Raw genomic sequence first — 19,251 nt, 5'->3', positions numbered from 1 at the left:
TCACTTATTTTGTTTAACAGTTGAAAAAAAAATACCTGTTTTTTAAGTGCTCATTCAAAGAATGTCATTGCCCATGGAATACACACACCCACACATGCTGCTTTGGTGAGTCACAGAGAATCTTTCCCTGTGCCCTAAAATCTGAAATGCTATTAAGATTTACTCTGTTGATCTGGGAGAGCAAACCAATTCCAAAAGCACATGCCCTTTGCAGGAAAAGTCCTGGACTTGTTGCTGGCGTTTCACACAGGGACTTTTCACAGTGTACTTTACCTGCTAACAGTGCACTCCAAGGCAGTAGTTCTTCAACCTGAGTGTACACTGGACTCCGTAAGGCCACTTGTTATAAATCCAGACCCAGGAATTCCACTCCCAGACATTTGGATTCAGGAAATTGGGAGTAGAAGCCAGGAATTCATATTTTACATGTGTTTTGTATAAAATTCTGATTTTGAAACAGATGGCCATACTTTGAGAGATGAGTTTAGAACAACAAAAGAAAAACAATTGTTTTAGTTATATACTACAAATCACAGACAAAGTTTTAGAAAAGAGGGTATCAGAATTCCATCTTTGCTACAAACTCTTCCCTAACTAGCACTAATAGTTCCCAAATCCAAATATCAGAACTTAATGGAGAGAAATAAAGACAAAAAAATGCTGAGCATATGCATTCTCATATGCAAACACACACATGTGCATCATATCTCTGGAAATCATAGATTCTTTCACAAAAGAAAATCTAGACTATAACATTCATTCGCTCCTAACAGTCACTGAACATTGTATGTGATCGGGAGTGGGGAATTAATCAGGTGGCTATAGAATCGTTCCTGAATTTAAGTTTACTACTCTTACAGAGTAACATAAAACAGTCAGGCTTGCCTGTTAATTTCTGTGAGTAAGGCCATAATATAATAGGAGATACAAGAAAGGAGAGTCATGCAGACTGATAGAGCAGTAAAGATTTCATGGATGGGATGTGAGTGCACTTCTAAGAAATGTGTAGGGAGTTGTGAGGATGGAGGGCACAGATGCAGAATAAACTGCTCACCAATCTATATAGACACATCTCTTTTGCATTCTGACCCTCCCTAGGCTTCAACATTTTGGCTTATCAACTCTTTTATAGTTTGATTCCATTCCATCCAGCACACATTTATGAACAGTGTACTCTGACTCTAGTACTTTCTCTTGGGACACAGAGAAAATAAACAGTTGGAAGAACTCATCCTAGTCCTTGAGAGGTTTACTCTTCAGTGAGTGGACCAGAAGCAGGAAGCAAAGAACTCCATTCAGGTAATTCTGACAACAGTCTTAAGCTATAATACTACTCCCAATAAGAGTACATAGGCATATTAGTTAGAAATATGATGTGTTTTCCAATTTATTATAAACATGAAGAAAAGTTATTACTGTGTGTTGCTCAATAAGGTTTACAAAATATTTTCAGATATATTATCTCATCTAAGCTCCTTGAAGACAGACATCTTTTGTTCACCAATGCATCCCACGTGCTTAAAATTCTACCTGGCATATGGTAGGCTCTCTACAAATGGGTAATAATTTAATTCTCAGAGCCCCCACATTTTACAGAAGAGGGAGTAATATTGGACTTTCCCCTCCTGAAACATTCAGCGTCCTCCAGGATTAATACTAGGCTGGCAAAAGTGTCCTAATCATCTTTGCAGCTCCAGGGCTATTCATTCTGCAAGATCTCTAAGACCAACAGTTTGGTGAATTCATTATGCACCATTCTCCTACTCACCCAGTGCTTGCACTACTGCTGGATGAGGCTTTAGAGCCACCTGGTGATCAGTTGAGTGACACCCTTAATCTAGCACCCTGGCTGTTGGTCTATTAAAGGAAGTAATTGTAGAACTGGAAGTATTGCAGTTGTCCTTTTGGTCTGCAGGTGGAAGCAGCCTTGCATTTTCAGTTGAACAGAACAGCAAGTTCTTGTGTCAAGAACAGCATATTTTTGTGTTAGTTCTGTTGTTTCCATTAATGTCACAAAATGTTCCTTCTATATTTATTATGATGATATGAGTTCTTAGAAGGAGTAAACTGACTTATACCATATCCTATAAATAGTCTTCTAACTCCCTTTGAAATTTCCAGTGTGCATTGGAAAAATCTAAACAATAAAATCAGTTGCTGCTCTCAAAGGCCATGCTAGCTATAACTAATATAAAATAAAGTGGTGGTTAAAAGCTTGGACCTCATAGTCAGGCAGACTCGAGTTTAGGCTAAGCCCATTTATATATGACAGATCTTGAGCAAGCTAGTTAACATTTCTGAGGCTGCCTTCTTGTCAATAAAATGAGAATTATGAATTTTGTCCCATAAAATGGCTGTGAAAAATGAAAAATGTTTGTAAAGGTCTTAATGCAGTGTATAGAACTCAATAAATAAGCAATAAATTGTAGTTAGTATGATTTTTATAAGTTTGCTGTTTTATATATATGCCATGCATATACGTATGTATGTAAGTTTGTGTCTGCATACATATATATGTGTGTGTATGTATATCTATATCTATCCATCCATATCTATATATAAAACAACTTAGTAAGTTGAAAACACAGGAAAGAAAAAGTGTAGTCATAAAACAATTTCATTTTTGTCTCCTATGGTGCTTTCAAATCCATTTGGTCTGGGCCTATTCTTCCCCTCACCCTTGAATAAAATATAGGGCAAGTTCTACGACATTTGTGTCATTTTCAGGTAATGTTTCAGATAATATAATGTATTTTAGTCATTTCAAAGCACAAAGATACCACTTCATTCCAGTGATATGAATATCTGTACCCCTGTACACAGGCCAAATCTCTTTATAGCCACTCCTCCATCATGCAGTCATCTTCCATCATGTAGGCAATGTGTCTGCTAGAACTTTTGTTCCTTAAATTTCTTAGCTGGAGAAGTGCAGAGGTTTACCCTGTTTCTCTAGATCCAGGGAGCAAATACCAAGTGTTCAGAGCAGATGAACTGAAGCCTTGTTCTTTGGGCTTAAAGTGAGATTCAAGAACTCCCAGTGTCTGCTCCCTCAGTGGTGACATAAAAGTGGTACTCAGTACATATCAATAGCTCCCTCCAAAAATTATCTCCTAAACCCTAACTCCTTTCTTTGGGTTAATTTTATTTGTTTGTTTGTTTGTTTTGAAGGGGAGAGAGATAGCTGGTCTACTAGGGGCTGCAAAACTGGTTCTCAGACACCATTTTTGCAACTCCGGCCTGGGTCTCTTGTTTCATTTTGGAACTTGGTCTTTATTGTCTAGTGGATTCAGTAAAAACTGAGTCAGAAATGATTCTAATTTAAAATCCTATTACACTAGCTTATGTGATGTTGCACCAGAAGTCTAGTGTTCATTTTGGGCAGACCACACCTGGATTTGTTGTGTTTACTCTTGGGTGCCACTATTTAAGATAAAGCCCAACTAGAGAAGGTTCCAGTTAGTGAGATTAATGAGGAGATTGGCAAGTATCTGGCAACTATCTCACATGAGGCATGACTGAAGGAAATTGGGACAAAAAGAGTATTTAAATTTTTTTTAAAAAGGGAACAGAGCAAACGTGACAGTGGGTTTTATATAATGGGTGGATGGCCCAAAGGAATTATGATCTTTCTAGCAGGCTTCAGAGAATATAACTAGAAAATATTGTAAAAGCAAAGAGAAGCAGAATTATGCTCAATTAAGAAGGGACTTTCCAACAATTAGAACTGACTGAAAGGGAAATGGTCTGGTTTGGTGGGGGTTCAAATAGTGGTAGGATCACCACTGGTAGAAATGTTACCTACAAAATTCATGAACCAGTTCATGATGGGAATAATTGACATCTCCGATGTGGAGAATGCTTGGGCAAGCATGGGGCCCTGAAAATTGTATGCTCTTTATGTATCTGTTTTCTTACATAGAATTCGAGTTTTACTTAAGCCAAACCTCAGCAATTACTCAGTGAATCATTCATCAAAAATCAACCTCAAATTCAGTAGCAAGGCATATGTTGTTACTCATTCTGTAATTTACTTCACCTGGAAAAACAAGATGTTCATCACGGTACAGCATGATTAAGCAATGAGGGGTGTTTTGAGTGAACCAGGTTGGAATAAACCTAATGTGAAAGGTTAACATTTTACTCCCTTTGAGTTAGTAGGCAACTCATGAAGTCACTCTGGCATAAAACCTTTCTCTTGAATGCCCTACACCCTTCCACATATATCCTATGTTCATTATGAAATAGGACACAAAATGAATCTGTCTGAATTGGGCTTAATCTCACACGTTGAGGCTTTTTTTTTCTCTTGACTCAAACACATTCAGTTGGTCATTATTAATATCCTTTCATCATTTTGTACTTCCTTCTTCTTGTTTTCTCTCCAAATATTTAAGTATTCTCTCATGAAGTCAATGTCAGCTCTTCTTTGTAAATCAAAAAGACTATGCAAATGGTAAGATTTCAGTGTGTACTTAATCCATGTTGGGCAAGGAAACACTGAAATTGCCAGGAAATGTAGGATACTCTCTATAAACTGTTAGGTTGAGTCCTTATCACTGCACTCATGCCAACCTTCCCAGTCCAGTTAGCTTAACGGGTGTGTTCTTAACTCAGCACATCTGTTCTCAATTAAACATTCTGAAGTGACAAATATACAATAGGAGTCCCTACCTAACACAATAAAATAGAAAGTTAGATGACTAACTTTCTATTTTATTCCAATAACTGGTGCTAAATCACATCAGGGATAGAAATAATATTATCAAGGGCCTAGAGGCAGTAGGACTAAGTATTAAATTAAGAAGCAGTGAGTGAGTACTTTGGTATGTCCAGAGTTTAGCATATGTTTAGGTCAGCATAGGAAAATGAAGCTGGAGTGGCAGGTGATGGTAACCTTGTGGAAGATCTTCAGCTCCTTCAGATGAAGGAGCATGAGTAAATTTGAACTTATCTTTGAGAGTAACTGAGGGTTTTAGGCAAGAGGGTAACGGTGATCAAGCAACAGACAGATTAGGTAGCATCCTTTTTTACTGCTAACTGTAAACTTAAACTTCCATCTACTTACACTTTTAAACCAGAGTGAACTCCCACCAACCAGGTATGGGGAAACTCATAAAAACAAGTTCTAATCAATTGCATTTTAGGAAATTACCAAGAGTTCTCTCCCTTTACTCTTTTTCTTGCTGTTTGCACTGTACCCGCATCACCTCCCTATCTTCTAATGGCTTCCTGAATTTTGCAGCCTTTGTAGTTTATTTGTCATTTGTATTCCAGTCCTGACCTTTGGGCTTGAGAATTGACTTTGGGTTCCCCATGTTTTACACTTAGTATTCCTTAGGGTGCAACTTGTACTCACACTCATTGTTCATCTGAATAACCTCCATGCTGTCCTATTTAGCTTTGGTACCAGGAACCCTACCTTGCATCAGTTAATTTTATAGAACCATTTCCATTTCCTTCTTCTCAACAAGGGGAAGCAACTTCAGGCTTTGATTGTCCAGATTTCTTGATACAGAACTAAAAATTTTACTAATTTATTTATTTACTTATTTATTTATTTTTATTTATTTTTTTTTAGATGGAGTTTTAGTCTTTTCGCCCAGGCTGGAGTGCAATGGCGCGATCTCAGATCACTGCAACCTCTGCCTCCTGGGTTAAAGCAATTCTCAACCTTTGTCAGATGCATAATAAATTGTAAAAATTTTCTCCCATTCTGTAGGTTGTCTGTTTACTCTGTTGATAGTTTCTTTTGTTATGCAAAAGCCCTTTAATTTAATTAGATCTCATTTGTCAATTTTATGCCTTCTTCTTAACCCGTGAATACTTCAGTCTCTCAACACATTTATGCAATTTCTTCTGCCTAAAATGCTTTTTTATTTTCCCTACCATTTATCATAATCCTAACCATCCCTCAGGAATAAATATTAACTTTGTGAAGCCCAAATTGATATCTTCAGTTACTCTCCTCTCTTTTTGTTGGACTTAGAATCAGTAACTGGATAGTTTAGTATGTCACAATTAAGCTTTCCATATATTTGATGCCTGTAGATGATGTTTATTAGTCTATAACCAAAAAACGGAAGGAAGGAAGGAAAGGAAGAAAAGTAAGGAAGGAAGGAAGGAGCAGAGGGAAGTAAGAAAAGGAAGGAAGGGAGGGAAGGAAGAAAAGGAAGGAAGGGAGGAAGGAAGGGAAGGAAGGAAGGGAAGGAAGGAAGAAAAGGAAGGAAGGGAGGAAGGAAGGAAGGAAGGAAGGGGATTCACCAAGTAGAAAATATGTCAGGCTCAGGTCAGGCACTTAGTAACTATAGATTAATACAATGCCATTCAAGAAGCTTGCAGGCAAATAGAAGTCTAGATAGATAGATAGATGGATAGATGGATAGATAGATAGATAGATAGAGTTGATAGATATAGATAGATCAATGTAGGTCTACAATGTTGAAATATATGTTTCCACAAAATGTTATAGGACCATAAATGAGGAAATGATTAATGCCTCTGGAAACTCATTACAAGAAGCTTCATGGAAAAGATAATGGTTGATGTAGTTCTTAAATAATAAGAATTTGTTAGAAAAGAAGGGAGTGTTCCTAAAGGGAAACATCTTGAACAAAGACAAAGACTTGTGAATGTGCATCACTGTATTAAGAAATGTGTTTGTGAGAAGCATCTTATAAACAACTTAGGAGCAGGGATGCTTTCTTTTGCCGGTGCTTGTACATGCACAGCAATACCAAGTACAGTGAATGTATCATTGTAGATGACCACATGATGATGTTGTTTGTTTGTTTGTTGAAGCCCAATGAGAATAAAGATTGTGCGACTAGCTTTATTAAATTCTGGGTTTTAATACATATATATTGAGTGAATTAGTAAATGAACAAATGAATTCTATGTGCCATACATTGTGCTAGGCACTAGAAATTAATCAGTGAACAAGATATTCTAGTCGGGGGGCGGGTATCCAATAGTATTTAGGCTCTCGATAGATTTTTGCTATCATTCTATCAGATGAGATATTTTACTGTGAGCATTCTAAAGAGATCCTTCTAAGGTGACCCTGTAATAGTGTAGTTTATTTTGGAATACATTTTACATTCAAGAGGCTAATCATTTTAATAGAAAAATGGACCAGAATTATAGAAACTTGGTTTCAGTCCAAGGTACACTTCAGAATTTTTTAGCTTATATTATATTGAAGTGAAGGAGGTGAAACTTTGACAATTGTTCAGTTGATCTGACCATTATAGAAAGCCAATCTATGTAACTGAGGCTCAACAACAACAAATCAAATACATTTCTTTGCTTATGCCTCAAATTATCAATGGTCTATAGCCCAGTTTTTGAAGAATTAATGGAAATAACTATCATTATTCCTTATTTTAGTCATATTCAGTTGGAGTATATAAACATTTGTATTTATTTTTATTTTGTACTACAAGACATAATTGGAAAGGCATCATATCACCATTTTATAGATGATGAAAATGATGAATATATATTAAGTGACTTATTCAACCTGACACAGCTAGAAAGTGGCAGAATTGGAGTTTGGATCCAAGACAAGCAAAGTAGAACACAGGCAAACGTCCAGTGGAAATTACGAAAGCCAATGTAGATGAGTCAGGGAGATGGAAGTCCTCCCAAGGAGAGTGAGGCCTACTCAAAACTGGCACTTATTCAGGAACAAGTTTCCATTTCACCTGTTACTGGTCCAAACCCTTACTCATCAAGATCCGACAGCAGGACTCATACGTAAGAACTCATCTACCATTGAATAGGATGGAATCAGGGCCTGGCACCCATGATATTTGGACTGTCATCCTGGTTTCATGAAAGTTCTCTGCTGAAACGATGAAGCAAGTCACTTCATTCCCTTGAATTTATCAGTGAAGTAGTTTCAATCATGAGTGATCATGACTGATCAGCCCTCAGGGAAGCATCACTCATGAAAGGTAGAAGGTTCTATTGTACTGTATATCCTGTTCTCTACATGTGTGAAAACCTTGTGAGTTTTTTACCCTCCTTTAGAAAGAACTTCTCTCATTTTTGTGTCTTCTCTCTCGTCTGCTGATTCTACCTACTGAGACCCTCCTCCATCTTCAAGGATCTTCTCAATTGCTGTCTTCTTATAAGTGCATTGTGAGCCCTCATTAGTATGTGACCTTTTCTTTGAATTATTATTAGCTCTTTGCCTGTTGTAATAATAATTATATAAGAGGTAGTCACTATTATAAGCAAGTGTTTAATAGACAAGGAAACAGATGATTGGGGTGGTAACTTTTCCCAGTTTTTACAATAAGTAAATAATGGAGCCAGGATTTAAACCCAGGTTTGACTGACTCCAGAGAACATGGTCCTAAATAATGCTATGCAATATAGACTTCTACTTTCTTATCCCCATATCTTTCTCTACTAGATTTCTGGAAACTCCTGGTTAAAACTGGAAAGGACTTTGGAGATACTCTTGTTCAGCAATTCATTTTGCAGATGAATAAATGAAGGTTGCAGGCAAGTATTTTACCCAAGATGACAGCTGTTAATGAGAAATATGACTCAAACCTTCTTTACGTTACACTTTTAGCTCTACCTGTAAGATTCATAAGGGCAGAGAGGGTGCCTGCTCACTCTCTTATCACACGCAGAATTTACACACACATCTTGCTTATAGCAAGGGCTTAAAGAACTATATTTCACTGGAATTTTTTGGCAACCAAAGATCACTAATCAGAAAACAGAGATTTTAGAGCTTATCATAGTGATTAATAACATACATTGAATACAAACCAGTAATTGTTACTTATTTGCACATCTAAGGAGACTTTAAACAGAGAATCTCAAAATTCAGAGTTGTTTTGTTTTGTTTTGATTTACCAGGGACAAAGCTCAGCTAAACTTATTTGCAGAGATTAAACTAACAGAGTTCCAAATGGAACCCAAGAGTACAAACTCTTATGATAGAAGGATAATGACCATGTGACCTCCATTTTCAGTAAAATGTTTCAACCCAAGAATTTAAACAGAAGTGGAAAAAAGTTATTTGGATATCAAATGCATTAGCAGCAGCGTTTTCTTGGTGCTTCCTTTACCACATTCCTGTCTTTTTAAAGATTCTCATCAATAGCAGAGTAAAATGCAAAGTATTTAGCACAAGATGCAAGATCTTTCCCAAGCTGGTTCTTCTTTTCCTCTCTAGATTCACTTCTTATGCATCCCTAATATGTACCCTGTTTTCTCGCTATTCTGAAATGCATACAGTTCCTTTGAACCCAATAACATTTTCTCTGGCATCCAGAAAAAGCTCTTCCCTTTGCCTGGAAGATTTCTGTCCTTCCCCTTTCCTCACCCCTTCAGCACTTAACTAGCTTCTCTGCCTCCGTCTAGACTCAGGTTTCATCATCCGATAGGTAGTTGATTCTAAAGCCTGTTTGATTACCAGAGTCACCTGGGAATTGCTATTAAACATCAGATGCCCAGATAAATAGTGATTTACAGGCATTGTCATTTCTTAAAATTGAATCACCAGGAGATTCTGAGAAAGAACTGCCTGAGATAACTTCTCTGAGTCTACCTCTTCCTGTTACATCACTTATCAAACTGTAATTCTCTGTGTCTCTTCTCCCTACCAGGTTGGGAATTCTTTATGGGCAGAGAAATGCCTTACATTTCTCTAATGGCAGCATTAGATCAGTGATTAAGTTTGGATACCTAAATGAATACATTAGGTTGGCAAATCATTAGCTTATTTACTCAAATTTTTTCCTCTGCCTACAATATGACCATGTACACCCCTTTATATTCCTGTAACTCTTTCAGACCTTTTTGGTTAAAATTACTCTCTCCTTGCTGTATATTCCTATGGAAGATACTTTTGTTGATTTTTCTCTCTTAACACTTTATAATTTTACTTATATTTATGTGTTTGTGCATCTCTCCCACCAAGTTCTCAGCTTCCGAAGTCGGAGACTAAGACATTTTTTTTTCAATTTTGTGACTTCTTCAGTAATCATCAACATACCTCTCATTTCTGTTGTTGAATTATCAAAATTTTATATTTCTTTAATTTTCTAATCTTTCATATCATTAATATTCTCAGAATAAAATCCTTATGACGATTTAATATTCCTCAGAAATGCGATTCTCCTTCACAAGTGCTGGGGAAAGTCTTATGTGCTCAAATTGGGTACAGGATTCTTAATAATAAATATGTAATTGATAGTTTCAGCACAACTTATTCTGAAGTCAATGATGTGGATTCCTTTGAGAATTGTGCCTCAAACATCCAACCCTATTGTTCTTTCAGTTCCAAGCTATACCTAGTAGTACCTGCCACTAAAACAAACAAAAAGTACAAGAGAATAATTGTGCTGCTTGGCAAAAATGGAGGGGGTTACTAGAATTATTGTGCCAAAAATGATCTGAGATCAAGATACTGGCACAGCAGAGACATACATTTGAAGCTAGATGACTAATCAGGGTGTTTTTTTTGTGGGGAGGGGTGTGAATGTTTAACTGAGAGGCAAGGATGAGGAGATGAACAAGAATCAATGAAAGAAGATGACCAGAGGAAAGTAACAATTTAGTTGGAGAAGCCAAACCTTCTAAAAATGGAAAACCTGTGAGGCACTCATTTTGCATTAACCCACAAAAACCTTGCTGGATAGAGGGGAGACTCAAAGGAAATAAACTGGCATCAACAGTAAATGTTTAATAAAGAGATAAGTGAAGAACAAGCAAATGAATTAATGAATATCTGGTTTTAATTACATCTAAAATTTCAAGTAGTACCATAAAAACCTGTTTTTTAACCCCCTGTTATCTGCTTTGTGTAGCAATGTCTATATCTCTCAACTGTAACTAGGATCAACCATAAAACAAATTGGTTTCTTCCTGCATGACCCATGGTCATGTATGAGGTACTTCCTCTTAATTCCAGCATGTGATCTTTTTTCATCTGAGTTCCTGCAATGGCCAATAGCTTTCTCTACATCTGCGGCCATTCTACACTTGCAACCTTGGTATTCCAAAGAGCCTAGAGGCTGAAGCAAAATTAAATACCAAGTTTGGAAAACAAAATGAAACAGCCTAAATCCCCTTGGTCAGTTAACATTTGCAAAAATGCTGTCAGTAAGTTATTAAACAAAGATTATTTCTTTGACCTTAAGGAATTATATATGAAAGAAAAAAGTAGGGTTATCTTATCACTTCTTCTAAAGTGCATCTCACCAACTGGAGTTTAAACATCCCTTCTGAATAAATAAAAATGAGAGGGTGAAGTGCAGGAAAGAGATAAATAAAAAGATAATTCCTTGCAATAACACACAAGGTAGCTTTGAAAGTTTTATAAGTATATGCCTCTTTTTATAAGGAAATATAGTATAGATATAAATCCAAGATACTTGTAAATCTAATGCCAGGTATACTTATTTAACTGTTCCCTATTCTCTACCTTTATTTTTAAGATGTCAAGTCCTATTTACTCTCTGCTTATAGTCATTAGTAATACTTAAAACTAGACCAAACATAGTAATAAAAATCAGCACACAATACATGTAGAATTTTTGAAATATTGTTTTAGGTTTAGTAGCCTTGATCTTTTTAAAAACAAACTTTCTTTTTTGTTTATTTTAACTGACAAGTGTTGTTGTTCTTTTTGAAAATAAATGATGGAAAACTGAAGAGTTAAGATTGATAAATGATATGCCTGGATCTATCTAGAAAGTTAATGCCTAGATGTGGGAGAAAACTGAAAACTTAACATGCTGACCTTCACATGCTGTATGTGTTAGGTCCAACCACAAGAGAATGGTTTTCCAAACAGGTGGCCAGCAACAAGTTCAGTCCTGCAGAGTGATAAAGAATTGATTGTTTAAGGGTGTTATGGCAGGAAAGGGAAGCAAACACTTAGCTTGTCACTCCCTTAAATGGCATCCTTTATGAACTTCGGCATCCTTTGTAAACTTTTTCTGGTCAAAAGCAATTCATGGAACTTGATAACTTACACATTTGGCCCTGTGCAAATTAAGGGTCTCTGACTCTGCTTCAGGGAAAACCACACACACACACACACACACACATACACAGACACACACACACACACACACAATGTTTTTCAGGGCTGGAAGGAAAATAGAGAAACCTAATGCCTCCACAGATTGATGATTCCATTACTTATATGGTAGACCATTCTGGATTCTTGGAATCTGGAGATTTTTACCTGCATTTTGATCTCTCCAAAACCTTTCTATGACTGAGTTCTATGATTATATGACATAAAACCTAATGAGCTAAAATTTTTCTGCTTAAAATTCCTACTCATTTTTTTTTATCATTCAGAAGAAAATATAAGCATTTCAGCTACTGAGAAGTTTCTTCCATCCAAATGGAGAAAAAGGGGAATTCAGAAGTTTCCTAACAAGTAAGATGAGTCTTTTACTTGAAAGGGAAATCTATAAGGATCTCTCAGGTCTCTTGCCAGACCACCAAAACAATACTGATCGGTTTTCTTTTTTTTTTTTTAAGTATGGGAACATTATAGGCAATTTAAAATATATACCACTATCATCTATACTTCCTACATCATTGACTAGCTCTGAAGAATTTATTCATGCAATAAAAATGCGTCCTGAGCACTGGACTAGCTACTGGATAATCAGTGATGACTAAGACCTGTTCTCTAAGAGCTCACAACCTATCTTGATAGATTAAATAATCTTATCTTAAATAATGCACAATAGCATTATTTAAGGCAATATAAATTAGTTAAATGCAATGTATTATAACTATATTTGAGGCCTAACCTCTCAAACTATACTTAAAAAGTTTAGTATAGTCTTTCTTAGAGCCTTTATGCTAAAAAAAGCATTAAGTCAAAATTTCTTTGCAGCTTTTCAAGAAGATTGAGAATCAGAGAACAAATGTATTTGTTCTAAATGAGTTACTCATAAAATTATATGTTCTTAGCTTGTATGATTAATGAAACTGTTCATAAAATGCTGCTGCGGTCATAGGTGTGAAGTAAGAATTTGCTGGCTAATAGGCCCAGTGACTCCCTGAGGATGAATGAGGGATAAGGAGCAGATTGGGTGAGTCAATGAATGAAGCCTCTGGAAACCCTGGCTTCAACCCCAATTGAAACAGTTATTTATTATGTTAGAAAAATCATATCACTGCCTTGAGCCTCATTTTCAAAGTATAAGGAGAAAGGGAAGGGACTTCTCAGCTGTTAAAATTCTTATTCTAAGGTGGATTTCCTAAATGCTACAAATGTCAGATAAAGAACACTTGAGAGACAGAGCAGGTTGGCTATGTCAGGGATTGGAAGGCAGAACAAACAAAGGGGCTGCCCTTTGAAGAGTCAGGCAGATTATCAGCATGTACAGTAAGGATTCCGACACAGGCAGAAATGCTAGAAGGAAGAGAAAGATGAGGGGTTAAATGGCTGGGGTCAATAGTCAGGAAACAGGAACTGGGCTGTATGGAGCTAAAGATTCAGGCTCACATAAGCAGATCAGACACAGGTACAAGCCCCCCATATTGGGAAGACCTTGATACTTAAAGAAGGCCTTTGACAAATGCCTGCTTTTATGTTTTCCTTTAAGGAAAGGATTGAAGGAAAGCTAATTTGAATGAAATTGCTAGGGACCAACGGCCATATTACACACATTCAGAAATACTAGCTCATTTTTGTTTAATTTTAATTTTATTCATTTATTTATTTATTTTTAGTTAGAGGCCTAGTCTTTCTCTGTCACCAAGGCTGGAGGGCAGTAGCACATTCACAGCTCACTGCAGCCTCAAACTCTTAGGCTCAATTGATCCTCCCACCTCAGCCTCCAAAGTAGCTGGAACTACAGGTGTGTGCGACAAGCCCAACTAAATTATTTTTATTTTTGGGGGGGAGAGGGGGATCTCAACATGTTTCCCAGCCTTGTCTCAAACTCCTGGCCTCAAGTGATACTACAGCATCAGCCTCTTGAGTATCTGGGTAAACAGGTAGGGTCCACTGTTCCAAGCTCAATACTAGCTCTAATTTTGGTTTGTTTTTGAGGAAACTGAAGTTCAGAGAGTATCAGTAAATTTCTCCACTCTCAGGGATATGAAGGAGCTGGGTGTCTATCCTGAAAGTGTTGGTAATGAGGCTAACAGTGGTGTCTCCCTCTGTTTGCAAAGCTTTCCAAGTCTTGTGTTGAAAAAAAAAATTTCCAAATGCTGTCCAAATGCAAGATTCATCCTTAGCCGGCCTCAAGTACAGCTAATCCTGCTGGGATATGACCTAAATGGGAAGTGAGAAAGACTGTCAGACAGGGCATGGGACCTGAGATAAAACACATACTGGAGCAGGTGCCCAGAGCCAGACTAAGACACCCTTATATGTGAAGGCAAACAGCTCAAGAAAGAGATCATAGACACAAAAACCTATGGTGCCCAAGGGCAGCCAACAGCCCAGCCAGGTAGATGTTCAGTGACCTGAGACTGCAGATAAGTGGGCTTCAGTGTCAGGGAATCTGGTGTCTCTCAATTTACATAACCAAGGAAAATGGCAGAAACTTTGGCAGACTGAGCATCTGACTTGGAACTAGGATTCAGGAATGAGCAAAGTACCAGCTGCCAGTTGAATTGGACAGAATATTTATTAATGAACTGCTTCAACAAATATTTATTGGTCACCTCCTAATTCAAGACTTTCCTCCAGCCTGGGATTATATCAGTGAAAAAATAGACAAAAATCACTACTTCACAGAACTGACTTTTTGCTTGAAGGAAACCAGCAAATAATTTGGGTACCAAGGAACAGGCTGGGAACATAATTTCAAGAGCAGGCATTAGTGGGAAAATTGAGAACATCAGAGTCTAACCTGATTCGTTCTGCCTGGACTATTAGTCTATGACTTACTAAGTTCCTTCTTAATAGAGACGCACTTGTTCCCATATCCTGGCACGGCAGTGAACTTACGAAGTGTAGGGTTTGGAAGTGTGAGACGGCAGGAAAGTCAGAGAAACTAAAAATAAATTATCACGAGCAAGCATAACCCTCACATATGTATGAATCATGTATATCTATCTGATTGCCTATATGAGATGTTTAACTGTTGTATTAGTCAGGATTCTCTAAAGGGACAGAACTAATAAGATAAATATGTATATATTATACTATATATATGTATTAACTCACATGATCACAAGATCCCACAATAGGCCGTCTGCAAGAAACAGAACCAATAGGATAGTCTATAGAGGGACAGAACTAATAGGATAAATATATATATATAATACCCTATATATATTTATGTATATATTTATACATTTATATTTGTTTATATAAATTTATATATGTATATATTTATATATTTTTATATATATATATATATATGTATTAACTCACATGATCACAAGATCCCACAGTAGCTCATCTGCAAGCTGAGGAGCAAGAAAGCCAGTCTGAGTCCCAAAACTCAAGAACTTGGAGTCCGATATTTGAGGGCAGGAATCAACTAGCACAGGAGAAAGATGTAGGCTGGGAGGCTAAGCCAGTCTAGCCTTTTCACATTTTTTCTGCCTGCTTTATATTCTGGCCACACTGGCAGCTGATTAGATGGTGCCCACACAAATTAAGGGTGGGTCTACCTTCCCCAGCCCACTGACTCAAATGTTAATCTCCTTCGACAACACTCTCACAGACACACCAGGAATCAATACTTTGCATCCTTCAATCCAGTCAAGTTGACACTCAGTATTAACCATCACGACTGTCATGAGTACACTTAAAATCAAAACACTTTTTTTGCAGGTTGCACATGATGTAGGTTTAGCTCATCATTCAGATCATAGTCATGTGAATTACACCCCTGCAGGTAAGTTATGCACAACAAGCATGGCCACATTTAGAAACTCTAAATTTTTACAACCAAGCCGTAATGACTGATACTAACTTGGTAGCGATGTAAACCAAGATGTACGACACTAAAATCATTCACTAAAATTTGTTTGGAAAATATTAAGTTTAAGTTAATGAGTATGCTCATAAAGTAGGTAGCTAAAGGTACAATAGAAATTGAGGAAATATTTACTTTACTGTCTTTCTTCTAGAGAATGGAGGAACTTTCAGGATTATATGGAAATAGCTGAAGAAGCAAAACCTACACCTAATGATTCACCACATCTTTCAATCCAATCTTAGAGACTTAAAATAGCAGAGCTAGAATACTTCTAAGATATTTCTTAAAAGGAAAGAGACCCTCTCAAGGTTCCAGAAATGCTAGTGTCAATTCCAGTTTCAGAGCCCAGGTTTCCTAATGGCCCATTTAGTGCTCTTGACTTTCTACTACGTTGTCATACCCGTCATATAAAAGAATGTCAGCTATTTAGGGTAAAAACAAATGTCCTCTGTATGTCTCAGCCTTTCTCAGAATACAAAATTCGCATTAAGGCTTTTTGCCAATTCTCAGTTCATGAAAACATCACAGGTTTCATCTACTCACACCTTTTACTCAAGCAAGGGAAAATAATATTTAGTTCCTCCCTGCAATAAACAAGTCTAAACAGAGCCAAGGCTGGTTTAGTCAGTTTTTCAGTCATTCTTTCGTAAGATTTTGTTTATGATCATTAACCTGAGTCACTGTTTTCCCTAAAGATAGGTACAAAGAAATATATGAGAAAGTGGTTATAAGAACACAAGACTCAATAAACAAATAAACATATTTATGTTTGTTGACATAGAACGATGTTCATAACACACTTATAAATGATATAAAACTGATACTAGTAAAGATTCATTTTTCTAAGATATACATACAATTTCTATTAGAAAAAGACTAGGATAATGTACATCAAATTTATGGAGGCATTTCAGATTATTTTCATTGGTGGAGTGGTTTGCTTATCTAGATTTTCTATTCTGTAATGAATATTTGCTGTGTAATAAAAATGACATGATAATCAAGTTATAGCAATTTCTCACTGCATGTTCTCTTATGAGCAGCTTCTCTAAACCAGATCAATAAACAATTTCATCTGAGCTCTACAATAGCTTTATGAATCAGTTAAAAGATATGCTAGAACTGGGACCTTAATGGTAATCATTACAGAGGAAAGGAAAGACATGGCTGGGTACAATGGGCCAGTGAAAGTTACCTTGCTTTATTCTGTCCCCTTGGAGGCAGTGACTTTCTAGTAAGGGGTCTAAATTAGACTTGCATATGGCAGCAGGATTTAATAGTCAGTAGAGATGACCTAAATAAGTTGAATAACAGTGATATGTTGAAAAAAAAAATCTATCTTTCAAGGAGCCTGACACAAGACTGCATAACCCAGAACAATGGAAAGGAGGGCTAATCAGGTTAAGATCTATGACTACCTGTTTGAGATCAGAGGCTGAAGGATGTTTTACAAGAATATCATTTTTGGTCTAATAACATTTTATAAACTAAGATGCTTGTTAACATTTAAAGGCAGGGCCTCTACCTATGTATACACTGGGTTGGTCTTTAGTAGCAAGCAACAGAAAATCAAAATCAAGCAAGTCTAAACAATAAAAGGGTTTGGCTAGCTTAGAAAAGGGAAAAAATACAGAGGAAAGGTGGAACTGCAAGCATTTGTAACCAATTATTTATGCTCTACCCTCTTCAGAATGACAGCTTTGTCTTGATGCTGGTTTTCCTTGTCTTGACAGAATGACTCTGGCCTCCTCATACACACATTTAACCATCCAGGAAATAGGAGAATATCCATGTACAAGAATTTCCTTCAAAACCCTGAAAGTCATTCTGAATTCACGAACTTAAGTCACCTGTCCGCTTTTATTCCTATCACTGTTTCAAGAAGAATGAAACACACTGATTGGTTTAGTCAAAATCACTGTATTAGACATCTACTACTGTGTAACAAATTACCCCCAAAACTTAGCAGTTTAAAACAACAAACATTTCTATGGATCATTTCTTTCTATGGATCATGTGAGTTGTGTGGTTCTGACTCAGGATCTCAAGCTGTTGGCTAAGGCTATAGTCTCATCTGAAGGCACAACAGGGGAAAGAATTGCTTCTACTCCATCATTGTTGGCGGGCCTCAGTGCCTCACCAGTTATGGTCTGATCATCAGATCCCTGTCATTTGAGCCCCTTCGTAGGCTTCCCACAGAGTGTTCAGGGGGACAGAGTGTGCTTTCAAGATGAAAGCCACAGTCTTCTGATAACCTAATCTCAGAAGTAACAGATCATCAATTCTGCTGAATGCTATTGATCACACACGGCTATCCCAGGATGTGGGATCGAACTGTACAGAGTATGAATACCAAAAGAGGACAGAGATCATTGAGGTCTATCTTGAAGGCTGCCTGCCGCAGCCAGGCATGCCACTCTGCAGCCAGGAGCAGTATCAGCTTCCCCAACACATCAGAACCCAACATAAATCAGATTACAGAGACTTCTGGGAAGGATAAAGGGAGGAAAGATTATGGGAATGTAATAAAAATGCAGATTGCAGAGACTTTTGGGAAGGAAAGGGGGAGGAAAGATTATGGGAATGTAAGCAAAATGTATCTACTGCAGCCCACAGCTTTATATTTCATATTAATTAATAAAATTGTTTCTGGCCCCACCTTGCTGCCACTAAAAATTTTCAAGAATGAAATGGAGCCAAAAGTGCATAAAACATATTCTACTAATTCTAATAAATTACACAGAGTTCCACAAAAAAGTAGGCTCTGTGGCCAGAGAGTTAAGGCAACAAAACAGAAAAGGTTTCTTTTTCCATAATAAAGCCATTTCAAAACAATGAATTTTGCAGACCCTATGTTCTGTGTAACACTCTTTGACAAATGATAAATCGGACATTTGGGCAACATGATCACATTGATTCTCCTCTAATCCTAATATATTATATATTCCTTCCTTATTCAACAGGCAGGTATTGAATTTCCCCCCTGAAGAAATTCACCCTGGAGAAGTAGTATTGAGTCACTAGTCACAGGCCAAATTTCTCTGTTTGATGGCTTTCATATGGTGTGTTAATAAATTCCAGGGGGAAGATAATTTATGCCTACAATTTCGAATATTAAGTATCAACTATCTAAAAGGTCACAAAATAGAAAGATTGTTTCATGAAGTAATGATATAGATTATCTTGCTTTCTATCACATTTAAAGTTTCACTATGCACTTTAATATCTATGGTCAAATACAAACCTTCGGAGTTATCAGAGTAGATAGTATTATCCTATCATAAAATAAAGAAGAAAAGAATATTCATTTCTT

The sequence above is a fragment of the Pongo pygmaeus genome, chromosome 2 (genome assembly GCF_028885625.2).
Source record: "Pongo pygmaeus isolate AG05252 chromosome 2, NHGRI_mPonPyg2-v2.0_pri, whole genome shotgun sequence".
NCBI lineage: Eukaryota > Metazoa > Chordata > Mammalia > Primates > Hominidae > Pongo > Pongo pygmaeus.
Note: the sequence above shows the minus strand (reverse complement) of the source record.